Raw genomic sequence first — 21,583 nt, 5'->3', positions numbered from 1 at the left:
GAACATTACTGTATTAAAAACCTATACATACCATATCGCAGTTGGTTTTCTTACATAATTCTGTTTATCACTGAAATTCTTTAAAGGTGTGTTTGGTCATTCATTTGCAACTTCATTTTCTAGATTATAGTAGTAGAACAATACATAGTTAAAGGCTAGTTTTGTCCGAAGCGCTCTTAGCGACTACGTAATTAATTTTCGAAGATTATTAATGCTTGTCGAGATACTGACGATAAATACACGGTTTGATAACGTTAACTCACAATACGTAATTTTCTCAACAGTTACATAAACAAAAGTATCTGCAAACATGACATCATGCGTCAGAAAAAAAAAAGTTTGGTTTTGAAGAATTTTATTTTATTTTATTTTCATCGGAAAGAAATTAGTTCCCTACTGGTCTTAGTTTTTTGCAAAATTAGGTCTATAGTCACTTGAGAGTAAATTTAACTAGTTAATTGTAGTAAACATTTTCGGTTAAGGTTAAAAATAAAAGAAATTTGTAAAAACTTGACACTTCACGAAATCAGTGTATGTTGTTTCATAAGTTCAAGAAGCATGGCTTGATGTTTTCAATGTCATTGAAAAATTCTTTAGAAGACATAGATATGGGAAGCACATTGGATAAGGATGAGGTCTCTTTTCGAACTTTGTTTTTCGAAAACAAGTTAATTGAAGCTTGTGGAATATTGGTGGAAACAACAATCTGTATTACAATTGTGTATTTCTAATATTATTTTTATACTCTTAACAAACGTGGGGGCGGACAAGTACCGCTGCCTAGGAAAATAGTGCGTAATTGTAAAAAACAATATTCTAATATTCTATGCGAACTAATTATACATGAACATGACCAAGACAATGATTGTTTGTCCTGTTTTTAAACATTTTAAATTCATCACTCGACCGATCAGAATGCGGTTCCCCTGATATCAATGTTAACCAGGAAAAAATTTAGAAAATTCTCATAAAATAGCGTAAATTTTGTATCGAGTGCAACGAGGGTTAACTGCCCACTTAACCTCAAGCTCACGACACTCGTTTACAGATTGCACCGCCTAGTGTTCATTTACATTACTAACTTGTATATCCATGCGTTTAAGATGCGTATGCATAAACTGAAAATAATTTGTAGATTTGAAAAACTGACACACTTTACCTCTTCCCCAAAACATCCACCATTAATTATATCCCTTCACTGTTTAATAAAGTATTTCTTCAAACTTTTCTTCCATTCATTTTGGTTTATTTCTTTTAAACTGTAAATATACAATATAGACAACAAATTTTAAAACTTATGTGCAGCTAATATAAAAATACTACTTTTGTGCATTGTAACTACTATAACACAAAATATGAAAAGTTTAAAATCATACTCAACCAACACCACTGAAATACATCATCAGTTAAACAGTTGGTTTATATGTATGTTGGCAATACCAACACCTAGAGAAAGCAACTGTGTGGTACAAAATACCACTTGCTATTGCTTATAAATTGACAGTTTAGTAAACACACTTATTCATAAATCATAACACCATTCCTTCTATACCAGAAGAAAAGCGGGATTTCGTGTCTAAAGGTGAACGAAAGTTTCTGAAAAAAATAGCGCCCAGGTTGAATCTATATAAAAACCCAGGATTAAACATTAAATCACATTTTTATAAATTCATAAATCCACAAAAACTGAAATAGAGAAAGAACTCGTTAAAAAAAATAAAGGTTATTTTTTGCTAAGCATTTTGATTTCTAATTTATCTTCCAATTTTAATTTAGGCCAAGTTATGTTGAAAGACATTAAAGTACAATTTCTAACTACTTTACTATTGCTTTTCTAAAATAAAAATGTAATCAGTGAGCATCCACTCACGCAGTGATCTACACAAAAAAGAAAGCTTTTACATGAAAGTTTATTTAAAAACAAAACCTTCACAAGCAACACAGTAACACCGTATTTTTTAAAGCTACTTTTGTTCATTGTTATATTAAACATATTTCACACGGGCTAAAGAAATGGAAGCAAGAGATATTCATTTGAGGCATGATGGGAAGTGTCTACAAGTCCATCCGTCTACACGATATCAATGATCACTACGTAGGTAAAGTACTGGAAAAAGGAAGAGGGAGGTTTAAAAAAAAATCCACAAACTTGTGCCTACGAGTTTAAAAAGTACGGAGCCACAAAATCGCTAATGACGGTTACAAAACATTTTCTCAATACCTCCATAATGTTAAAAGGCAGATAAAACGCACTTTACACAATGTACAATGTTCAAAACAATGGGTTCACTGACACTACCTTTTCTTCTGTTTCAAACAACACAAATAATCATATTAGAACCTCTTCTAAATACCTAACATAGAAATAGAAGAAATCACTTTCAAAACAAATTCTTGATTGAAAATTGCACTTTAAATGAAATCACTATTTGCACGTGGGAGATGCTGAATGGAGCGAAGTGTTTCCAATCAAACCAAACTCTCCACGTCCGATGCACAAGACGATTCGCATCTTTCGTGGAATCACCCAAAATAATTAATTTCTGTTTTTCCGACAGAAAAACGTCCGCACTCACTTGTCTCATTGCGCTAAAATAAATGTAGCCAAGTGCTAGTTATAAATAAAACTGTTCGTTTAAAAGGTTTCTTTTCTCTTTAAGGAACAATGAAAACTATAAAGGCAAAGACATGTGAATATCACATTTAAATGAGATACTACATTATGGTTAGGCCTAGTTTCCATTCGATAACACTAATGTCTTTCGTCACAAAGATTAAACCACAAAACATACAATTTCAAGAGAAAACAACAACATAAAAGTAATCTTGGGCATTTCGTTACACATTCAATTCCATCCATTAGCTCAAAAAAAAAAAAAAGTTTTGTACATACCTTTCTAATGTTGTGTATAAATCATTTTTGTTTACGATAGATTTATCTGTAAAATATACTCAAAACGTATTTCTAAATTCGTTTTTCTCTCCAACTAAAACATTTATGACAACGTCTTTGTCCACTGGTTACCTCATCACTAACGTGTAATTATTTTAAATGAAGTTACATAAATTGCTACCTGACCATTAATAAAAAACACTTCTGCAGATGGTTCTCTCAATTTGTTTTAAATTTTAACATATCTTGCTTAAAATATATTGTGGATAAATCAAACTGTACCGTATTTTAAGCTTGTGTAGACTGAATAGGCTTAGTTAGTGGAACACCTTTTGGTACTTGTTTCTCTAAAAACATTTAACTTTGTAGTGAAATAAGAAAAATACAGGCATTGAGAGAGTTTTACTTCACTTTCAAAATTGTAATACGAAAACGTAACATTTATCTTTTTACTTATTTACAGGCACAAAATAAAAGCATTTGCTCCAAGTAAAAACCTTAGAAGATAAATTTTCTTCAATAGCTGGTCTTTGATTGACTACGAGAAATTAATACAAATATTATAAATTTATTTTAACTGAAGTCCAAAGGATAGTTATAGAAACAATCAAGAACAGACACTTGTGTGTGGACCCCGACTTTCCAAAATAAAACAAGTCACAAACCTGGGGCCCAATGATATAATAAGGTCCCTTATTCTGTAACTTGAACACTTATTTAACATTAGTAATTCCATGAGCACGAAAAATGAACGAACATTAATTTCTACTCTCAAAAACCATATATACTGATAAACCTTTTTTATGCTCACATGACAAATAAGACTACATATTTAAGTCAGCTTGTCATACTGATTGGTTAAACGACGATTTAAAAAAAAAACATCCACCACTTTAAGGGGACTAATATTATTACTATTTTTGTCTACGAGATAATTATTTTCAATTATATCCTTTATATGACTTGTTAGTACCACCAAATCCTGTAACATAAATAGTCAACTATCTTTCTAACGTAAGATATTTTACAGCACACATGTTTACAACAGTTTTTTTTATTATATAAAACTATTTTCAATTTAATTTCTGTTGTACCCATGGGCCAAAACGTTTTAAAGTTTTTGATTTTCTCTCGTAACAGACCAATTTGAAATCATGGGTTCTACAGACATTTTTTAACCTTGCATTTTTTTAACTACATTTTCATCCAGTGCTCAAACACACCAGTGTAAACCTTTTATATTTCTAATGCCAGATTTGAACACAAACTACGGCACGACTGAAATTCTTATTAAAGCAATGAATCACAATTCAGGTTACAATCTATGTTAAATAGATGCAGAGAACATCAAATTCTGACAGTTAATTAAACACAAAAATTATAAAATTCAAAAGTTGTTGAAGATGAGGAAAAATTATAAATATCACATTCTGCTGCAGAGAAACGAGCCCAAAAAAACAACAATCACAAGAAAAATTAAGGATTTTTTTTTCTCTAATTTGAGAAAAAGTTAACCCTAGTTTGACAAATCAGTGAAAAAAAATATTCATTTCAAAACACCTATCAGGAACAAATATAGCTATTCTGTTGTTATTAGTGTTATAGGAAGAGAAATAATAGCTTACAGTTATGATATTAACTGTGTAAAGTCTTCACAACTATCTTAAGTCACTCTTTCAAGTCTCCACAAAGTTATAATCAGTACTTTACAAACCACCAGATTATTCTACTATATTTATAGGTCTTCAGTTATCAACAACAACGTAATAATCAACAGTATAAAAAGAAATATGACGGGACAGTTCGTCAGTTCAGTGATGCTGACCCCACGAGCAGCTTCTTCCAATTTGGAGTTTCATTTCACGTTCGTGTTGTTGCTGGTGGCTAAAATAAGACAAGATGTCTTGAAATTAGTTTTCACTGATGAGTTTTACTGACATTGTACAAACTTTAAAATATTAACCCTCTTACAATTAAAAAGTGTTTCAATAATGGGAAGTATAACGAACCAACAGTGAACCATACACTGTAAACTAAGTGACAGTAACATTAAATACACCAACAACGAACCACATACTGTAACATCACCAAAACTAACATCAAATGTTCTAACAGTCAGCCAGATACTATAATTTGGTACATAGAAACTTAACATTAGACATTTGACTACTCAGAATGCATCAGCATATGTTTGTTGTGAGACAGATTATGTTTTGTGTGCTCTGTGACATCTATAGAAGAGTCATTTATTTTGATAAATGTTTACATCATGACACATTGTACCAAGTCAAACCTACTGTACAAGCATATGATGCTTGTAAATCAGATTACAACATCTGATTCAGTACGAGTATTTAATATATAGCATGTGTACGTCATACACATTCATTAAAACATAAAGAAGTTTGTTAGCTGTTTTTCTACACTTTACAAAACACAACAAAATACATTACTGAATATTATACCATAAAGTGATGGGATAAAACTCTTTCTATGATTTGAAGTTTCTGAAACAAAACTTGTTTTTTAATTTCCTCACAATTAAATGCATCAAACTTTAGAAAAACAGGTTGACGTCTTACCGAAGGAATTCCTCATGCTGTGCCAGAAGTTGAGGTGGAACAGCTCCTCCTGTGCGGGACAATATTTCTCGTTCTATCAGCATTTGTCGATGAATATGTTCCTGCTGAGCCATGTGAGCTGCTGTTAACTAAAGATACTGAAACATTAACTAATTATCACTTAGTGATGAACTACAAGATAAAACCTTAATATCTATCAAATCTAAGAAGATTTATACCCTACCACATTTACCTATGGTTAAGCAGGTTTATATTGTTTTACCTGTCTAGTGTTTGTTTCATATTTTGCACAGAGCTACTTGTAAGCTATCTGCACTACTTATTCTTAATTTAACAGTAAACAGCTGGAGGGAAGGCAGCTAGTCAACATCATCCACTATCAACTCCTAAACTACTCTTACCTAATAAATAGTGGGATTAACTGTAACATTATAATGTCCCCACAACTGAGAGGACAAGCATATTTATGAATGGGATTTATAACCTGAGTCCCTTAGCTTATGGGTCAAGTGTCCAGCAAGTTTATGTGTGTGTGTATAATTAATTATTATCCTGTCTTAACTTGAGTATGCTTATATCATGCAATATCTATCTAGTGTTGAGTAGGTTTACATCCAGCCTTAACCATGTAACATTGAGTAGGTGTTTATTTTGACATACCAAAACAGTGCTGAGAAGGTTTAGGATACATCATGCTCATTTAGTTTTGAACACTTATATCCTACTGCATGTATTAAAGAATGTACACAAAATTCACTGACCTGTTGAGCAAACTGGTCTTCATAAGCAGGTCGTAATAAACCTTGGCCTGGGTACAACATATCTCCTCTAGGAGGTGCAAACCCTGCACGTGGAGGAGGATAAACTGAAGGTGGCAACAGTGGGTGTGGACCAGATGATGGGTGAGCTTGATCGTTATGATGTGGCCCACCAAAGATGGCAGCTGCTGCAGCAGCAGCTGCAGAGATGGCATCTTGTGGGTGGAGATGTAAATGTGTGTGGGCATGTGCATGGGTGTGGGCATGGGTATGGGCATGATTCTGAAAATCAGGCGTTATCCCTGCCATCTGAAGCCCGGACAAGAGGATCTGTGGCCAGAGCCAGACGTTCACCATGAAGTCGTTCTGCAGTCAAACAGTCAAGATTGGGATGTCCTGCTTCAGACATAGTGGTGGGGATACCCAGTCGCTCGAGACGTTCTCTGTCGTACGAAGCGTAGACATTGAATGGAGAGTCATGAAGACTGGCATTTGAAGTACTGGGAATCATTCCAGCTCCAGAGACCACAGATCCATAACGACGCTGAAATTCTAGCCAATGAGGGTCAAAAGCATTTGACTGTAGTCGTGCCTTCATTTCTATTTCGGCTTTTAGTTTCTCTTGAAAGTCACGATCTCTTTTTTCTCTTTCCAGCTCCATTTCAAGCCTAAAAGGATCAAAATGAAATACACTCTTAACATTTTAAACTAATATACATAAATTTGAAAACTGTATAAAATTAATTTCCTGGTTCTACTGTCGAGAACCATTTAAGTATAATTACATAAATGCATGTAAATGAAACTGACATAAATAATATTAAAGTCTGTTTAAATTACAAGTAAACCAAATTTATGTCAAGATCTACTGCACTATATCTTAACAATCTATGTTGAAAAGGAACCACAAATGATTTGGAATAATGATAAAACCTGTGTCAAATAATTTTCATTTGTTGTGTATTTTCCAACTGTTACAAATGTAATTTAATATTAATATGCAAGAATTATCCCAGACATACCAACTGTCAGACAAATCATTACTATATATCAGCAAACATTCTTGTATGGTTTATACATGTATCATAAAAGACAGCCATCTATTCATGTACTTATGTAGCATAAGCATTTTGTATATGACAAAAATATTTTAAAATAATTGTTTACAAATTCCCTCAAAATATACCCACCTTTCACGAGCAGAAGCACCATACATTCCTGCTGATATTTGGTATTGCAACAAAGGATCCATGCTTGGATGTGGCACTCCAATAGGCACTGATGCAGTAGTGATTGGGGTAAACTGGCCAGTTGTTGTGGTCCGAACATAACTGGGGGAGTACATAGCATGTGGGTGAGCATATTCACTGAGCTGACGGAGGGCTGGCATATCTGAGTATCCTCTGGAAATTGTACTTTCAACACTTGCTTGCTGGTGAGGTTCTCCACGGTGAGAGTTTGAAGTTGACTTTTCTCCACAGTAACTCTTTTCTGCAGACTTCTAACATGATGGAGAGAAAAAAGTTTTTGGTACCAATTGAGTTGGCAGTGAATATAAAAACCAAAACTATCTGGTAAATGTATTAAGATATCCTTGATGTGAATGTCAGAACTATGAAAGTTTGGATCCTAAACCTTTTACAGAAACTGTGTATTACACTTTTCTATTTAGCCCTGAAATAAACAGATAAATCATATTATAGTGCTATAAACAGTGGCACCATTTACAAAAAAATTTTTCCATAGATAAACTTATTAGAAACTTGATGAATTTATCACCAGTTTCATCGTGACCATAAACATAGAACTAAGTTAAACAGTTTGATTACATTTCACATTTGTGAACAACTAATATACTTACTGTTTTATCCCTAATTTCCTCTTTCTCCTTTTCTGCAGCCTTCCTTGCAACCTCTTCACGTTTCCTAGCTAGCTTTGAGTCTGGCACAGGCTTAAACACAAGGTCTGTACGTGCACAAGAGTTGAAGTCTATTGCATGCGTGTGCCTTCGTAAAAATCTGGCATGAAAATTTCAAAACATCCAAAAGTATCAGATTAACATTACTGACAAAGGCTCACTAGCAAGAATAACAGATTTTAACCAATCAAAGTTTATCTTTCCTTATCATGTTTGCACAAGGAGATAAAGGTTATCATCAATCTTTGAAAAACAAACAAACACTTCCACACATACAAAAAACTCAATTATTGTCAGAGTGACTGTCACTGGAATACGCTATAAAAATGTTTCAACAGAAACCTAATTTAAAATACTAGATTATACTACAAATTCTAGGTCATAAGTTTTGTCTAACTTGAAGAGAGATAAACCACCAAATATACAGTTTAAATGTTAAATTTTATGATGTTCTTTAGCAAAAAGATTTAACATGTAATAACACTATGCAACAAAATTACTTTTTCTTGTCCCTGGACAGAAAATGTTATTTCTCAATTGCTTATGCTTAAAGTAAATGGAAAATACCTATTTTTCTCTTCAAACTTCACTTTTGTGACCTGGGAACACATAAGGAAAACATGATGGGAGACTATATTCGAGGGCTGATACGTGAAAGCGATTTACATTACAGTCGCAAATCTCAAAAAACTACTCACTTCTAAACATTTTTGTTCATTTTTGTATAACTTTAGTATAAATACGAGTAAATCTTGATTCATATGTTATTTTATTCAGACCTTATATAAATGAAAATGTACAAATTTGCCCGATTTTACATAGCAAAATAGGTTAAATTTGTGTTACATAGTGTTATTTACTCCATTCCAATGAAGGACATTGAAAAAAAATATGCACAAAGATACCATGATTTTTATGATGCTGATATGGGACATCTCTTGAAAGCACTTAAAAGTTAATATAAATGCAAATTATGAGCATAGTGTGTTTGGTTCTGCTTACTGGAAAGATCCAAGATCCTTTAATCAAATAATATATTTTTTTTAAGATATAAAAAGACTGTTGAGTGTAGATATTAATTACTTTATTTTTTGAGTGAACATTTCATGATTACTTAGTTTTTGTTGGGTTTTTTTAATAATAAGAGTTAAAAGCAGACAGTTGTTGGAAGTTGTATTTGAAAGTTATTAATGTTGAGGCAACTGAATGTCACATGTCACATACAATCCATTTATGTTGAAGACACAGACTTCTGAAAGGCCTAAGTGATAGACATAAACAGCAGTAAGCAGACAGAAAAAGTGAGATATAAGAGAGCCAAAAGTAAAGCCAAGTAAAAGACAGTTCTGGTCACAGAAAAGTGGGAAAACTTAAAGTTAACTGTTATAGAAGTGAATAGGCTAATGGTTGTATGTTAAAGTGAGTAACTGTTTTCTAACACTTTAGGAGAATAATTTGTCTCATTAAAAGGTGTTCTAAAGTTTGTGCAGACTTTGACAAAGAGAAGACAATTATTCAGATGTAAGACTAAAAAGGCTTACACAAAGCAGATGAGTACTGAAAGTTCAGGATACAACTGTGGTAATTCACATAAGTGAGCAATACACTAATACTGTTGAGTTGTTGGGAAAGGAGAAAGACAGCTGCATAGTATTTAAGATACAGCTATGACATACACAGAGTAAAGAATTTTTTTTACATACATTTAACTTGCTTCTAATATATTATTTTAAAACAAGCAGAGTGCATGCTGTTCATTTATCATTGAAGTTATCAACAGCAAGTTGCAGACACCTACTGTAGAGGAATATTTGAGCCCAACACTTCCATCTATTTATTTGATTATACTTTTTCTTTTCTTAAGTATATATTAAGCAGTAGAATAGAGAACTGCTACATTCAACATTTGAGATTGAAAGATCCCTTTCATGCATCCCTATTAAGCAAGCATGCAATCATGGTATAAAACAAAAGACAATCAAGATCTGAACACAGAATTCCCAGCCTACTGAGACTTGAATCCACAAAATTTCAAATGTTTGAACAAGGAGTTCAATCCATCATTCCCAATTACTAAACTTTTATAATCATAATAAATTACATGTAATCATGATTCAAGAAAATATGTCCTCATAAAATAAATGCCAAAGCAACACTTAGACTTACAGCACCTAAAATCAAAACCCATGTTAAACAGTTAAACATGAATATTTAAACATACAAAATATGTGTAGCATTAACAGCAATCATAAACAGTGTTATGTCATGAAAAAATAAGTTTCATAAATATTTTACAAATGGCTTGTATATCTATTATTTAAGCTTATTCATGGCTGTCATTTTAGCATAATATTATTATTATTATTATTACAGGTTTAGTACTGTCAAGGTAAATTTCTTAATCTTCCATATTTCACTTTTGTTGCAAATTTACATGGTAATGATGAACTGTTTACCGGGGTTCTTCTTTGTTAAATTTGTTTTTATTTCTTTGTAATATCTCACAAGCTTTTTTTTTTTTTATGATGCATCAAACTTCATAATTTTATATTTACATTTTAAAGAAAAATTACAAACTTACATTGCTGACTCACTGCGGTGGCATTCAGCATCTTGTCCTTTGTTTCCAGAACTTGACTCGTGTGGTGGGAAACGTCCAAATGGTTCACTTTTAATGACTTCTGGCAACACATTTTTGTTTTTGGCTTCTTTAGAAGGAGAAGGTTCTATTAAATTATTTTTTGTGGAAACTGTACTGGATACTGAAATAGAAGAGGAGGAGGTTGTTGATGTTAGAGGTGTATGAAAAGCAGATGATGGCTTTCCAGGAAATGAAGTAGTGATTATAGGTGGAGGAGAGGATCTATTTCCTGTTGAGAGACAGTTACTAGAGGAAGGTGTTTGTACTTTGGAAGGCATTCTCTCTGACCCATGATGATTTGGAATTCCAGACACAGGAGATGAAGCTGGAGAAACCCTCACTTTTGGTGATGACTGCTGATGATTTGGAGATAATGGAGGATAGGGAATATGAGGTAGGGGCATTCCAGTAGGATGCAAGTGGGGTGAAAAGTAAGGTCGATAGGAGTAGCTGGGAGGCACAAGGGTTTCCTGACAAAGATGTATTGAAGATGGTGATGAATTTGATGGTTGTATGCCAGAAGGAATTGGTTTTGTGACTGATTTTGTGGTTGTTACAATTGTTGTAGCAGAGGTAAAGTTGTGGTAACAGTTGAAGCTGTTGATGTTATCACAGCTGACACTGACAGTGATGGTGATGAAGTTTGTCCTGTACTCACTGCAGATTTTACTACTGTCTCATCTGCAGGTACAGAGGTTGAAAGCAGCTTATGAGGTTTAGATTCTGTAGCAAAAGCTACAGCAGATGAATGTTCCAATGTCAAAGAGGTTATCCCTGAAGCTTCTGATAATTGTGGTTTACTAAATACAAATAAAGACTCAGGAGGAAGTTCTTGATGATCAAGTGGTTCTTTTTTGATCTCTTGAGGTTTTAGAGGTGGTGTATGAATACAGGAGTCTTGAATTGATGGTGTTAACTGGTCTAAAACCTCGTTTACTCTTGGTAACTGGCTTTTCAGGGGCATGTGTGAATCTATGGGTAAACCAGGATGAAAGATTGGTATTTTTAGTGGAGAAGGAGACTGTTTGGTATTTTCATGAGTTGGTGAAACATGCTGTGGTCTATCCGTAATCACTTCTTTCACTTTGATCAATGGTGACAAAGATGTTGATGACAACAAAATGGGAGATGGATAAGAGGATACAGCAGCATCAACAAAGGAGTTACAGACTTGCTGTTGCAATGAATTTTCACTTTCACTGGCCAGTGGAAGGGGTTCAACTTCAATCTTAGGAGACAAAACTCTTTCTGGCTCCTCCCACACAAAGAAGCATCTGGACTTTGATTCTCAGTTACTTCAGAAATTTTTGGGCATCTTCTTGAACTTCCACTTTCACCATTTCTCTTGCACTGTAGTGAAATGAGAGGAAAGTTCTATAAACCTGAAGAATGTTTTGTTCCCCCTCTAACTTCATTCCAGCGTGAATTAGAAACTAGTTCAAATTTATAAAACAATAGCTCAGATTTTAGAACAGTTACTGTTTCTGTGTTTTTTATACTTTTATACTTAAGAGTAAAACAGTTGCACAATTACAGTTAAAATTTTTAGACCTTAATAAACCTACATTCTACAAGACTTATAAATATTAAATGGCTAGCACACAAAAACACACAGAAGAATTGTAAGTAAAAATTCCTTTAATTTAAAACTAGAATTTATGGTGTAAACATGTATCTCAAAATGGGTGGTATGGATATTAACACTTTTACTAGGAAAGCATAGAACATCATTTTGGCCTTCCTAGGTCGTCTTCAGGTTAACAAGAACATTATTCTCTGCTTGTCAATAAAAGTGTTAATACCCATACCAGCCATTCTGAGATACATTTTTACTTCAATTGGGTTTCTCAGCACCAAGAGTAAAATTCTATGGGTTTTTTAGGTAAACCAGTGATAACTGGATCAGTACTTAAAATCATTACTTCCTATTACTGAAAGTTAAATTCAATAAAAACAATGAAACAAGATTCAGATTTTTTGTTTAAAAGCAGGTGATAAGATGCAAAATAACTTGCTACACACTAAGAGTATTTCCATCTGCAGTTTATAGCCCATAACTAACAATAAATGTACAACATCAAACTACTGGAACAAAGATTATAAGCAGATTAACAATAAAGTAACACATCCTAGGCTAACTTGTGTGTTAAAACACCACCCTAAGTACAAACTAAATCTGAAAATACTGCAGCATGCCATTAACTGTGACACTTTAGCACTCTAAGAATAGGTGTAATTCTTAATAGGTTGTAATAGGTGCTCTTAAGACGTATGTTCCATTCCTTCATTCAGACAAATAAACCTTGTCTCCTCCCTTTTAATTTAGCTACCACACTTGAGCTTGTAACAAAGTGAAAATAAAGCCAGACACACACAAGAGCAAGCATACAATAGTAAAGCTTGCAATTGTATTTTCTCTTATCTTGGTCATCATGTTCAAACTGACATGTAATTTAAATTACTATAATAGTTTATTTTTTGAAACAGTTGCAGAAAAGCAATATTTTTCTGTTTCTTATGCACCAGTTCACTACCAATGTAGCAGTGTAATGTGGCACTTCCTATGGAAAATACTGAAGGAAAACTGAAGGGAAATGTTTACAATGCCCTTAGTATATTAACTGTAAATAAAACTACATTTACCAGTTGCTTGGGAAAGTTTGAAGACTTAACATCAGGATCTTACATAAACAAACAGAACTAAAAAAAAAGTTTATTAGGATCCATATAGAAAAGAATAGTGAGTAAGTTTCAAATAACTTAATATTTTGCCTTTTTCATATATTTTTTGTGATCATTATCATTCTAGTTAAAAATTCTAAGATATTCTAAAAGGAATAAGAATTACCTTGTCAACATTTTAGCCAAATGACCTTCAACAGGATATGGTCATTTGGCTAAAATGTTCATGAGATATATAACCATATCCTACTGGAGGTGATTGATTGATTGATTTAGTGTTTTATGGCACAAACCAGCTAGGCTATCTGCGCCAAACGTCCAGTAAAAAGGTAAAAATAAATTAAATGTAGTAAAATACATAAAAGGGAATGAAGGTAAAACAAAACATCAATGAACAACAGAAAAAGTATAAAACCAATGGTGACACCTAGTCTACAAAGTTAGGAGAGAAAGCAGAGTAAGAGAAGTTGTAAAGGACCTTCTCTAGCAAAATGGTAATGATCATAACCCACCAGGAAGACTAACAGATAAGTACAAGAACCACTGTCAATCACCTGAAGTTGGTCTTTCCACTCCTGGTTCTAGGTTATGTGTCATTATGGCCAGTACTAAAAGGTAAAGTAATAAAAGTGTTAAATGACATGCAGCAAAAAAGTGTAATAACAACCCGCCAGGACGACTAACGAGTAGTTCATATGGATAGTTCAAACAGCAGCGTTAGTCACCTGAAGTTGGCCTTTCCAGTCCTGGTGTCGAGTTATTTAATGTTCTGGCCATTTTACATTGTCAAATTGAACTAGAAAGAGACTCTGAAAACGAAACCACAATTAAAAAGGTGTAATGAATAAATATCAAACACTTAAATGAGGTTAAAAAGATTAATGGCCATTAAAAGACTAAAAACTTTATCAAGATGGACAGTGTCACCATCACCAATAACACTGTTCAATGTTACAGACAAATCCTGGGACAAAACATGTTTAAAATAGTGCCGTCGTTGAGAGTCATAACGATGGCAGGAAAGTAAAATGTGGCTTACAGTGATTTGAGTGTTACACAAACTACACACTGGTGCATCAGTTCCATATAAAAGAAAACGATGAGTTAAAAAACTGTGACCAATGCGTAGTCTAGTCAGAACAACTTCCTCCTTCTCAACTTTACGGAAGCTAGATGGCCAAAGCCCAATAGAGGGTTTTATTTGAAAAAGCTTGTTCTCACGTTGCTCACCCAAGCGGACTGCCAGCTGGCATGAAGCCGAGCCTTGAATACAGGACCATAGTCCATGTACGGAATAGGCACAGTGGTGATAGTGCCAGAGCAGATAGATTTAGCTGCCATGTCTGCAAGCACATTCCTGCGAATACCAACGTGGCCTGGTATCCAGAAAAGCTGGATAGAAGTAGATGTTGAGAAATGGGCCAGTCGGTGTTGAATATCAGCGAGAACAGGGTGTGAGCCAACGTGAAGTGATTCCAAGGCCAGCAGAGAACTAAGGGAGTGAGTATAAATAGTTCAGTCGGAGTACTGCTCAGCTTCAATATGATCCAGGGCAAGAGATATGGCATGCAGTTCAGCAGTGAACACAAAAGCTGTAGAGGGGATTCTGTGTGCAACCACCAACCTCAACAAACCATGGCAGAGCCCACAGTCACCTGATTTTGAACCATCCGTATAAATTGAAATAAAAAGGTTGTTCGAAAGATGTTCAGTAAATAAAAGACGGTACTTCCAATCGGGAGTATCTGCCTTTTTCAGATGACTTAAAGAAAGGTCACATTTGGGGGGCTGTAATAAGCCATGGGGATTTGGGCTGACCAGTGGATTTTGCAATGTTTTCCAAGGACAGACCCAATTCATCCAACAGATGTACTGCCAGACCGATGAAGGGCCATTTTCAGTTCCATCAGTGTAAAGGGACAATTATAATCAAAGAGACAGTCAGTTCGAAAGGAAAGAGTTGAACACTCTGTCTGAGTCTTGATGGCCAAGAAAGTGGAGAAACAAGCAAAAGTGCTAGATACCTGGCAAAAGCTTTCACCTAGAGTATCGGCGATGCTCCGGACGTCAGCTACCTCTTGACCATCAGAGAGTACGATCAAGAGGGGAACAGAATTGTAGTGCCCACTGACCTTTCGAATCCTGTCCCATATGACCTTGGAACTGGTGGTAGAAGATATGCTAGTTGTGAACCTAATCCATGATTCCTTCTGGCTTTGACATCTTACCCACCTAGCATGTGCAAGGGCCCATTGGAAAGCGATATGGTTCAAAAGTGTGGGATATCTACGGAAAGTATCCCAGGCTCGTTTTGACCCTTCCGTGCCAAGTGGCAAGTAGGATTCCACCACAGACAAGGATATTGTGGAAAACGTGTCCAGGTTTTAGGAATACACTGAGCAGCTGCTTGTATAATACAGTCAGTTACCGCTGCCACACAGTTGTCTATTGATGGCTGATTCACGATGGCAGGATCAAGTTCTGTGAGAGCAGTCAAAGTGGACCAGTCTGCCTGATCCAGCTTCCACTGGGGCATGCGGGTAGAGTGGCATCGACCATGGCCAGTCTCTCTCAAAAGGATAGGAAAATGATCACTGCCTAGTGGATTATTGTCCATGAAAAATGGGAAAATAATGAAGGGGAGCAATCCAAAAGATCAATAGCAGTAAAGGACTGACTAGGTGCATGAAAATAAGTGAAAAAACCAGTATTGAAAAGAGAAAGATTATGATCAGAGAGCATATGCTCTACAGAGCAACCCCTCCTATCAATAACAGCACTTCCCCACAGGGGATGATGTCCATTAAAGTCCCCCAGGATTAGAAATGGAGACGGCAACTGTTCAATGAGAGCATCAAGGTCTGATTGATCACATGTCTCTCCAGGGGACAGGTAGAGAGAACAAACAGTGATGGTATGACCCAAGGAAACAAAGACAGGGTGGGCACATGCTGATCAACCAATAGTGCCACCCTCTCCATGTACTCGTCCATCACACAGCCTGTCATTTCTGTACAGAGAAAACTGCTGAATGGTGACTGTATCAGCAGGTTTTAGAAATGTTTCTTGTAAGGAAAGACATACAGGATGGTAGGAAGCAATCAGTGTTTTGATATCATCCAGATTAGAACATAAACCTCGACGGTTCTATTGTATCAAGGTGGCCATTTTTAATGACGGGTAGGCAAAGTGGCTGGAGAACCCTTTTGTTTATGACCAAGTCTTTTGTCCTTACTGTCCTTATTCGGAGGAGGTCTATCAACCTCCATGGATCCTGCCCTGGGTCGAATGGGCGGGTCTTTGTTGTTGGAAGGGGATTCCAGTGACTGAGGATGCAAACGAATGATTGTTTTGCATCATGGGGTTAGAGAAAAAGAAGTATCAGAAGAAATGCCTGTATATGAAACTGAAGGATGTGGATCTTGAGATATGTTGGACTGTATGGGAGGAACAGAGATGGGTGTAGAAGTCGATTCATCAACCTTTTTAACCATGGAGGTCAAAAGGCTTTTCATTTGTTTTGGAAATGATTCTCTTGGAGGTACAGAGAAATCTGTCTGCACTCCCACTGTAGTTGTGGAATGAAGTGCAGCAGCAATTTCCAAGCCTCAGGATTACTAATGTTATGGGTCGTTTTCAAATGCTGCACCTCTTTTTCCTCCAACCATTTTGGGCAAGAACGAAAGTAGGAAGGGTGGGAACCATTGCAGTTGACACAAAGTGTGCCCACATCACACTCATAGGCACCATGGTCCTTACCACCACAACGAGCACATGTCAGGGAACCACGACAGGATGTCTGTGAGTGGCCGAACCTCTGACATTGGAAACATCGAAGAGGGTTTGGAATGTACAGCCATACCCTGCAAATTAGATTACCTGCCTTGATGGTGGCAGGTGCAGGTGGCGATGTAAATGTCAAAACAAGGATATCTGTTGGCAGTAACTTCGTCTTTGCGAGTGGAGATGCACCTCACTGCAGAAACTCCTTGAGTGGAGAGACCAGCGAGAATCTCTGAATCGGGGACATTCTTCAAATCCCTCTCAACAATAACTCCTCGTGATGAATTCAAGGTAGCATGAGGGGTAACCTCAATAGGTACATCCCCAATTGCCTTTGAATTCAAGAGGAGTTCACTGTGTTTGTATGTGGATGTTTCAACCAATATGTCTCCAGATCAAAGCTTCTTTACTGACTTTGGAGAGCCAGCAAGTCCCTTTAGTCCCTTCTGAATAAAAGGGGGACATTTGCCCTAAAGGTTTTTCTGAAAGAGAATGTAATATAAAAAAATGAGGTACAAGTGTTACAGATTGCTGCTCAGAGTCTTCAAGACGTGGTCATTTACCTATTGACTGTTTTTTCACTATTTTATTTAAATTTTTTGTTGAAGGATCCATAGGAAAAAAGGAAAATTTTGGTCCCCACTGACCCCACCCACCATGGAGCCCTACAAGGGGACGCACTACAATGTCATGCAAGGACATTGCAGCAACACCAGGGTTTCGTGAGCACTATACCCAAACACCAGCATCAGACAACATGTCCACAATACCTGTTGAGAACTTCCAACACTGGTACTTGGTTGACTCTAGCCCAAGTGGACCAGCCGATTGACCCAAGGGGAGGCCATCCAAAGGCTGCCCATCTACAGGAATTTAAGGCTGAAAATGGGGTGTGTTAGGGTTAGACCCCTCAACCACCAGAATCCTCTCCTCCCCTTCACAGGTCACCACGCACGGCAAACACGTGGGTGGATGTTTAGATCCCAGAGGAGGTAAACTGAAAGAACAGAACCTTCCCTAGGAGGTCCCCTCACCACGTACAGGATTCCACACCGAGGGGCCTACTGGAGGTAATTTCAGTAAAATAAAATACCAAACATCATACTGCTCATTTTAAGAGTTTTAACAGTTTCTTTGCTTTTCCAAATCTTGCACAGTTCAATATCTATCACAATAGTACTACACTAAGTGTATACTTCTCTGGTATGTTAAATTATACCAATCTTGAAAGAAACATAAGACACAAACCTTTCTTCTTGCTCCGACTTCATGTTCTCGGCAAATGGCTGAATTACATCATAGACTGGAGAAGGAGGAGTACTGAATATTTCACCATCTCCTTCCTCATTATCACCTTCATTTCCATTTTCTTCATTGCACACACTGCTGCTGTCTGTGCTTAATGATTCAGTAGGACTAAATGACCTCTCTATACTGGATTTCTTTTTCTTGGGAGAAGTTCTGACTTCTGTTTCAGTTGTACTGCTGTCTCGCATCCTTTTCCTACTCTTACATGGATCTTCTTCTGCTAGTCCCTTGATTAACAACAGATTCTAACAATTAAAATCAAAATTAAAAATATATTTACTCTAAACATCTTTGTGTTTTGTTTAGCCCTTCATTGGACAAACATTACAACTAATAATAGGTCTTACTTGGCAACAATAAGAATTAAAGTTGTATAGCATAAAATAATTGCTCATGAAGTAGGGCAAGTGCCTGACCTCTAACTAAGCAAAACAAATATTTGTAATTTATGTGAACTATAAAAAAAAAACATTGTAACAAAGCTCTTAAAATTGACCAAATATCTTTAATGAAAAACTGATGGCACTGTTAAATCACTACAATAAAGCAGAATGAAAAGAAAATTATAAGCAAACAATTTCTTTAAAATAAAATAAATCTATCTAAATTGTTCAAGCTACAGAACAGGCAAATGAAGCATTATGACAAAAACAAGAAAAATGTCAACTACTAACCACATTTCCTTATTTAAGTCTTTTTTGAAACAATATAATTGATTGAATGTTTCCCTGGTTTGTGTGCATGTGCAAGAGAAAGAAAATCCAAAATGTGGAAAAAATGAAAATATTAAATTTGTTATATTCAGTGTCACTGAAAACCAGTTACCATCTTGGTCCAAGTTTAGGGTGATCTCCAATACAAGTCAACCATCATTTTCAGAAACCATCAGAAATAAGAAAACAACCAAGTGTCATAATACCCTTAGGCCTGTAAAATCAATACTATAACTGAACAGCCTGCAGATGGATATGTTGTAAGAATTAATGTTAGCCATGAGTGAACATTTGGCAGATATACATAAATGTTATCTGGACATCCAGGAATGCGATGGACGAGAGTAGGGAAAGGGGTCTTTGGTCAATCATGATTACAAGGGGACTACAAATTTCACAGCCTCATAATTAATCAAAAAACATCTTATAATCAAATCACAGTGGTATAAATCTTAACTAAATGAAATTGTTTTACAAGTCTCAAGTACTTCAGTCATGTAAATGTTTTCTTCATTTCACTTTTTTAATAACTACAGTATGTTATGGCACCAATATTTTTCTTGTAAATGTCATTATATCAAATATTAAGATACTAGAAAACTTCTAGAATGGTTTTACCTCTTTCTCTTGTTCTTCTCTGTCTTCTGAGAGGGATTGTGGTTCAGGTTTCAGGTTTTGAGAATCACTACCATTTTTAGTATCTGCAGTAGATGCATTCCCATTTGTATGTTTGTTCATCTTGGATTTCTGATTCTGTAAGAAACAAAGGATTATCAAAAAAAGTGGATTAAAGTCCACCATATAGACGCTAAAGAGTATATTTTACCAAACCGAGACCAACAGGCAAGGATGAATGAAAAATCAACACGTTGTTTTGATACAATCCTCTAAAACTACACTGTCTTAGTCATTGGAAGAGGAAGATGATCTGCTGTACACCAACAATGGATACAATCAGGCACGTAACAAGTCAATACACGTGATCTGCTGTACACTAGCAATTTATCAATTTGTTTGGGTTTCAAAGCATTCATGTTTCTTATATTTATACTTTAACTATCTAATGTCTTAGGTTTTGGACCAAGCCTTGCTTAGATGATTAAAATTTGTATGGGGGTGCATAATATGGTGCTAAAGGGAAATACAGAACACAATTTATTATTTTGTGGTGATTTCTTAAGAGACATTTAAACAGACATGAAGAATCAATATATATCGAAATTGACAGTTGAAGAAATTAAAATCATTGTTTAGTTCTTTATCTCCTTCCATAGTAGGTTTCTTTAGTAAATCAGTTCTGCTTTTTAATAGACTATACTTATATATTAAATGTAACAAAAGTTATTTTATGCACTGTTATTATATTTCTGCAGAAAAGGTACTCAATAAACAAGTGTTTCATACCTGGATTTATATACGATATATATTACTTCAATGAAACAACAGTAAAGAATAGGAATGCTTTTTCCAGAGTTTACAATAAATAATTTAGGGTAAATCTGACAGATCAGCAAAAACAGCATTAACAATACCATCCACTGAACACTGATTGTAATACATAACATACAAATCACCAAAGATATGGTATTTGTTGAACAAAGTAAGGCAAATCACAGAATGGGTTAAACATATGATCACACTATAACACAACATACATGTTTTGTTTTGTTTTCAATTATTGTAGTATATTATTTTGGGTCAAATACTTCATAACACATTAATTCTGTCAACAGCAAAGTCTGAACACATGGTGTATTAGTATATATAAATAGAAATCAAGTAAAAATCCAAATGATATTCAACAAGGCCCAGCATGGCCAGGTAGTCAGGTTCAAATTCCCATCACACCAAACATGCTCACCCTTTCAGCCATGAGGGCATTATAATGTGATGGTCGATTCCACTATTCATTGGTTATGGATGGTAACAACTAGCTGCCTTCCATGTAGTCTTTTACCACTAAATTAGGAACAGCTAGTGCAGATAGCACTTGTGTAGTTTTGTACAAAATTCAAAACAAACTCAAACAACATGAAGTTTAAAAAATATTTAGAAGAACTGGATAATAAAATAAACACAAATTACAAAATATACAGTCAAAACATTGATAGCAGTACGAAGTGAACAGTAAGGTAAATGCATTTAAACTTAAACTTTAAAATAAAACTAATACACAAATCACAAATTAAGGTACATGAAACATAGATTGATAATTGTCTATCACTGTACTAAATGAAACAGTTTTAGCTGAAAGAATATCTGTTTGGTTTGTTTTGAATTTCACGCAAAGCAACATGAGGGCTAT

The 21,583-nt window shown here is 35.2% G+C and overlaps 1 pseudogene across 1 annotated transcript in view; it reads right to left on the bottom strand.

The window, feature by feature from the left end:
* Nucleotides 1–1,238: 1,238 nt before the first annotated feature.
* LOC143228534 (uncharacterized) overlaps nt 1,239–21,583 on the bottom strand; it is a 139,623-nt pseudogene continuing 119,278 nt past the window's right edge. Inside the window, exons 13-22 of the transcript XR_013015347.1 lie at nt 19,897–20,031; nt 18,506–18,810; nt 12,089–12,142; nt 11,594–11,991; nt 10,733–11,468; nt 8,095–8,251; nt 7,424–7,734; nt 6,237–6,901; nt 5,476–5,603; nt 1,239–4,777 (exon numbers count right to left, since the gene is read on the bottom strand). The product of XR_013015347.1 is annotated as an uncharacterized LOC143228534 (transcript). The remainder of the gene's footprint in view (nt 4,778–5,475; nt 5,604–6,236; nt 6,902–7,423; nt 7,735–8,094; nt 8,252–10,732; nt 11,469–11,593; nt 11,992–12,088; nt 12,143–18,505; nt 18,811–19,896; nt 20,032–21,583) is intronic.

The sequence above is a fragment of the Tachypleus tridentatus genome, chromosome 10 (genome assembly GCF_004210375.1).
Source record: "Tachypleus tridentatus isolate NWPU-2018 chromosome 10, ASM421037v1, whole genome shotgun sequence".
Classification (NCBI taxonomy): Eukaryota; Metazoa; Arthropoda; class Merostomata; order Xiphosura; family Limulidae; genus Tachypleus; species Tachypleus tridentatus.
The sequence above is the reverse complement of the archived record's forward strand: the minus strand, read 5'-3'. Positions and strand labels throughout refer to the sequence as shown.